The sequence below is a fragment of the Hippoglossus stenolepis genome, chromosome 7 (genome assembly GCF_022539355.2).
Source record: "Hippoglossus stenolepis isolate QCI-W04-F060 chromosome 7, HSTE1.2, whole genome shotgun sequence".
NCBI lineage: Eukaryota > Metazoa > Chordata > Actinopteri > Pleuronectiformes > Pleuronectidae > Hippoglossus > Hippoglossus stenolepis.
This window is the reverse complement of record NC_061489.1, coordinates 10,970,393-10,976,392: the sequence shown is the minus strand read 5'-3', so window position 1 is coordinate 10,976,392 and position 6,000 is coordinate 10,970,393.

The following is a 6,000-nucleotide window of genomic DNA, read 5'->3' as shown; positions in this document are numbered from 1 at the left end:
GCGGCACCCGAGAGTTATTTCAGGTGTGATCGTTCTACATGGCCTCAAACAACCACACCTGCTTTATGAGGTATCAAGCAGAAGAACAAAGACACTTCACACAGGTGGCTTGTCGACACAGACGCTTTGTCAGATCAGATAGCCATCAATGTAAACTCAGCCTGGGACAGTGTGCCACCATCACGTCTGTGTTGCTGTTGTCATAAAAATAGGCCAAGGAGGTATTCAAAGGGAGTGAAATAATGTTGATCTTTTACAAAAGGACAACAGACTCATTGAAATTGGTTCAGAAGACGCTTATCAGAGTGCTGCCACCGTGACCACACTGGTAGGATGGAATCTGGCTGTGTGAGAGTTTCCATTCTCTCCGCAACAATAGATGGCCTTCTCCGCCTGCTTCCACCCTGCTGACTCGTTTAGGCGCAGCAATCACCCAAACATGTCCCCGCTTCCTCCACTTTGCTGCTGTTTAAACCTATTTACTATGAAGATGAATGCACGAGAAAGTATAAAGTTTCAAACATTTTACTAAACTCACATTAGCTTGTCTTAAATGATTATATGAACACCTGAGGTCACTTGGCTGATGTTTTTCAGCAATTCTTTCTCTGCTTTGAGCATGGCACACTGGAAAATAGGCTTTTTAAAGGAGCCCTCAATGTAAACATAGAAAAAACCTGTGTTTCCATTCAGTGTTACCAAACATAGGAAGCTGCATTGGTCCTTTAAATGTAACAAACGTGCAATGAAGCAATGAATTTAAAATTTGCAACGCCATTTTTAACAAATATCTTAAATCCTTCATGTTTACTTCAATGTTTAATGGTATTTCTTTGTGATGGAGAAAACTGGCAGGAGAAATTGTTTGAGTGACAGAAACATCTCATATGCAAGCATTCATGTGCATGCTTGTGCGCATGAATGCTTCAAAATGGGTAACCCACTCAAAAAAGCAATTCTCCATAGTGTCACTAGTGGTCAAATACCTCATTGGGTAACTTGATCTATTCTCAAAATTTTCAAAGAGAGGTTTTGATGGGCTCTCATGTGCAATGCGCAACAGAGACTGAGGATTTCAAAGCTGTGACATTAATATGGTCACTGCTCAAAACCACAACAAGCACAGTTTGCATCATTCCTGCAAAGTCAAAGCACATGTTTAGTTTATTATTGCCTACATGGTGCAGTGACATTGTATCCACCACCTCTATGTCTGGAACATAGGTGGGACTCATGGGAAAAATGCAATGCCCACAAATAGACGACAGATGTCTTCTTTAATAATCGCTCTGTCCCAGAATGTCTCAACGTTAAATGAAATTCGGCCAATCCCGATTTTATTACGCAGCCTTGTTTTTTTGTACTGTGATAGGTCAAAATGTCTTCTGTGATAATGATCGATAATTCATTACCAAACCACCATGCTGTATTTTGTACAGCATGGTGGTTGATACGAACCTGCATAACATTTTTCCAAAACAACTTTTTGACTTCTGTTTGTTTTTCCTCGCTTGGCTCTGGTAAGCCTGTCAAAAAATGTGCTACGCCTTGGCAGTGCAGCTTACTAGGGGAAAGTGTGACAGAGAGCCCATTACTCTGTTATCACATCAGACCTCCACCCGTCAACATCATGACAAACCTTCAAACCCTGACGTGTGATGTTTTGTGTTCTGTCTCCTCCTATTTCTAGAGCAAATTACTTTACCTATCATACAGGAGATTACAGGTGATTTCTCATCTTTAACAAACATAAACACACTGTATATTTGGTTTTCTTAACACTCTACGAATGTGTGGTATGGAGGCTGAGAAAAAAAACATCACCCTGGCTCGGGGATGGGAAAAAAATCACACATACAGTGACACCCCTTCACTTCGCACAAACAATCCAGGGGCAGAGAGTTTCATGACAAATGATCCAGTCAACAAAACTATTAGGTTGAGTTTCCGACACGTATTGTTTGTTTGTTTCTCTTGCAACTTGTCTTGTCTTGTCGATGCCACAATTAATCTGACCAACGGGATCAGACCGGTTATTAATCCCTAATCCGAAGGGCTCACGCCTGTAATTAATGTGTAACTTTAAAATGGAATGCAGGAAATCATGTCGGTATGGTAAATAGGGTGGTAAAGTAGAACTACAAGACATGTTTAAACACCAATAACATTTGTATGACTAACATTTGGAAATAAATCTAAAAAATGTCGTCTTCCTTCAAGCTGCTGTTGCCAATAACAATGGATCAAACCCAGTTATGTGCTATAAAGTTAATGTTTCAGCATCTTATTGTTTTGGTTTTAGTATTCAAAGTTTATAGTCATTATCTATAGTTATTAGTCTAACTGAGCACATTTTGAAGAGCTGCATAGCTACAAAGAAAAACCCCACCTATGATTACTCCTGCTCTCTGTTTCAAATAGGTGGATATTGCATCTGTTTTACAATTATATCTTCATATTTGCAGCCTTTATTTACATTTACTTTGAAAATAAAGTAAAACAAATATATATATATTGTCTGGTCATATAGGAAATGTTGATACCAAACAATGACATTGTAAAAAAATGATGTGGTATATAAAGGCAAAATCTAAAATAAATTAAAAGCAAATGGTTAAATGTTTTGATTCAGCAAAACCTACTTTACACTATACCTGCCCAGCACCAATTGGCAGACAACATTTTCAGCAACTTAAGAGCCAGGAGCACGACAACTCTCTCAGTAAGATGGTGATACACTGAATGCACCTTATTATCGATTGAGTTTCATCTAAACTGGGAGTTTTTACCGAAAATTCATGTTCAGTTTATTCTTCTTAAAAGTCTCCATTATTCTGGTAAACCGATGGGATCATGATAATACATTAGCTCCTGTGTGTCCCGTTTACGTTTGGCAGAATACACATTCAGAAATTACTGTTAACTTTGACCCACTTGATCAATGAATACTGAACTCACTGAACAGTACAAAGTCCATGCTGCTGGCACACATGGCCCTGGCGTTGACCAGTGGTAAAGCTGCATAGTTGCCGATGTGGCGATGTGCAGCAGGATCTCAAGTCCTCTCCGTGCTGTGGATTGTCTGGACCAGATTACGCACACTCTTTCTTTATGATTAGTATTCTTAAGTGAGGAGGGAAACATAAATATTAGTGTTTCCTTAAAAAAATGGCTGAGTGACGCATTTAAGTTAATGCCTTTTTTACGATGTCTAACCGTTGTAATATTAAACGTCGACAGTCTGTGAGGCCACTCGTGCATGACTCATCACTTTTACCTCATGCTGGAGGAATCCAGTGACCCACACACACACACACACACACACACACACACACACACACACACACACACACACACACACACACACACACACACACACACACACACACACACACAACACCCCGTAACAAACCTGATCACTGGATGAGACCAAAGGCTGATTCCCAGGAGCCCCCCCCACCCCCATTGAAGCCTACCAGAGCTCTCTGCCCGTGTGGGCTAACGTCGCTGTGCAGTTTAATGTGTTGAACTTCAAGGAGCAGTGAACATCTGACACAACATTATATCAATAAGAATTGAGACATGTCATCAGCCCTGAGTGAGTCAGGATGGAGGCAGCAAAGAGCTTGTTCCTGTCAATAGCTCTTCTCTCTCTCTCTCTCTTTCTCCCTCCCTCTCTCTCTTTCACCAGTCGCTTACACACACATGCACTCAGTCGCTCTGTGTCTCCTCATTCCCTCCATTCCTCATTGATCTGCGATCCAGCTCATGGAAGGAGGAGGACGGGTAAAGTGATCAGGCCATTACATCATTTCTCGGCTACTTCATCCTCAGCACTGGATAATACGAGTGTGTTTATGTGTATGGTGTGTGTGTGTGTGTGTGCCCCAGTATTGGAGACATGGATAGACTCATACTCTAAGTAACAATTTCCTTCCTAGACATGAGGGGTCCTGGGGCCACTAAAAGGACTAGACTAGTCTAGACTAATGATTTCCACATACATGAAAACATTTATCTCTGGAGATCTTTTTTTAGCCCGTAATAATGTATCACTTGCACCTCATATAACAGTAATCTGAGTGTAGATCTTCTCTTTGTGATTAAGCACTTGGCCAGAATCAATAATTAGAAACAAATGTTGTGGTTACGGTGCAGGTGGGGCAGGTAAACCTCCATCGTCTCCAGCTGATAAATGTCATTACAGATGTTTGTAGCAATCATAGGAGATGACGTGAAATGTGACAGGTAGGCACACCACCTGGTGGATAGTGAGTGCTGTGTGACACACACACCGCCACACACGCAAGATGAGCGCTTGCTACACAGAGTCATTATTATGCTCTGCTGTTGCCAGGCAACACAGTGAATGCCGGAAGGTAAGCTTTCAGGTGTTCTCTGGCATTGCACACAGCCCTTTCTCTTATCACACGCTCACATGTATGCACATGCACGCCGCCCTTCGGCACGCCCACTTCCTCTAGGAGGAAAGCCTTCTATGGGCATGAGCTAAGGTAAGGCAACCCTCTTAAAGTATGGTTTCCTTCACTGTGAAGAGTGAAGAAGACTCACTTCTCCCAGACCGTTTTATGGACCATCATTATCAGTATAGCCAATGTTAGTCTCGGTTGTCATGGCAGCATCAGGCAATAAAGATTTCCGAATAGTCCTATTGATATGAAGGAAACTGGTAGTGGTAGAGGACATGGATAGATGGAAAGGAAAGCAGAATGACGATCATAACACAGATCAGACGTCTTTTGGCACATCTTGGTTTCTTCAGCATAAAAGTCAGTGATCATATGGTCGTTTATAAAAGGTATTGCTGTAACAGGTCACTGGTTCCCATCCTAGGCATCAAGATCCCCTCCTGTGGGTCATATTCACTGTATATAAAGATGGACCAAGCGTCGAAGTCAAAACAATAAAGTACAAAGTACCTAAAATTACAGAAACCATCTTTTGGAAAAATCTATTTAACGTGTACTTTGACGTTTAAGTTTGGTCCATCTCACATCCATTAACAATGAGGAGGCAGGATTTATGATCTTCCAGGTGGCAATTGAAACATTTTAGCTTCACTTTTGGGGAGCAGTGGTGTCGTTCATCTTTGTATCCAGTCTATGGTCACAACATAAACCTAAAGGGGTTTCTAGAGCCATATTAGGTGATGAAAAATGTTCTGCCTCAAAATAAGTATTTAATTTGACTTATTGACTTTGACTTATTGACTTTTTGTCAATGTAGCGTTTTTACTGGATCATTTTTGCCTTTGTAACAGTTTTTTTTAAATTAAATAATCTAAGTTGAGGGGAAGGGTTAGCCCTAACCCAGGTGGAAATGTTGTATGCTCACAACCCGTGACACATTGCTTCACTTAAAATACAGACTTATCAATGTTGGCAGCCTTTCTCAAACCTCCCACAACAACATGTCCACTATAGAGGTTTCCACCCAGACAGAGGTTACTAATATCAGTGTCAGGGACCACACATTGAGCTCATGATCTGGTTTCCTCCATTTCATCAATACATTACACATACTGTACACACACAGACAGTCATGGACAGACTGACTGACACACCAGGTTCTTCCTTATTTCACTCTGAGACATCACTACAGTCACCGTTAGTTAGAATTTTACATTTCTAAAACTATTGACATCTAATCACATGGAAAGGCACTGGTTGGAAAATGTCATGAAGCACACGGCACAATTTATTCCTTATCATGCCTGAATACTGTTATCGAGCAGCCTGGCCCAGGCCACCCACTCTTCATCACATCCCTGATACCAGAAAGACAATGCAGAGAGAACTTTTCCACTGACCAATCAGCCCTCCAGTGGGTCCACATCAAATGAGGCTGCAGGAGTCACACTCACCCACTCACTCCTGGGTGCGGCAGGGATGATGGGAGTCCTACAGATGTGTGTTGTGTGTGTGTGTGTGGTGTGTGTGTGTGTGTGTGTGTGTGTGTGTGTGTGTGTGTGTGTGTGTG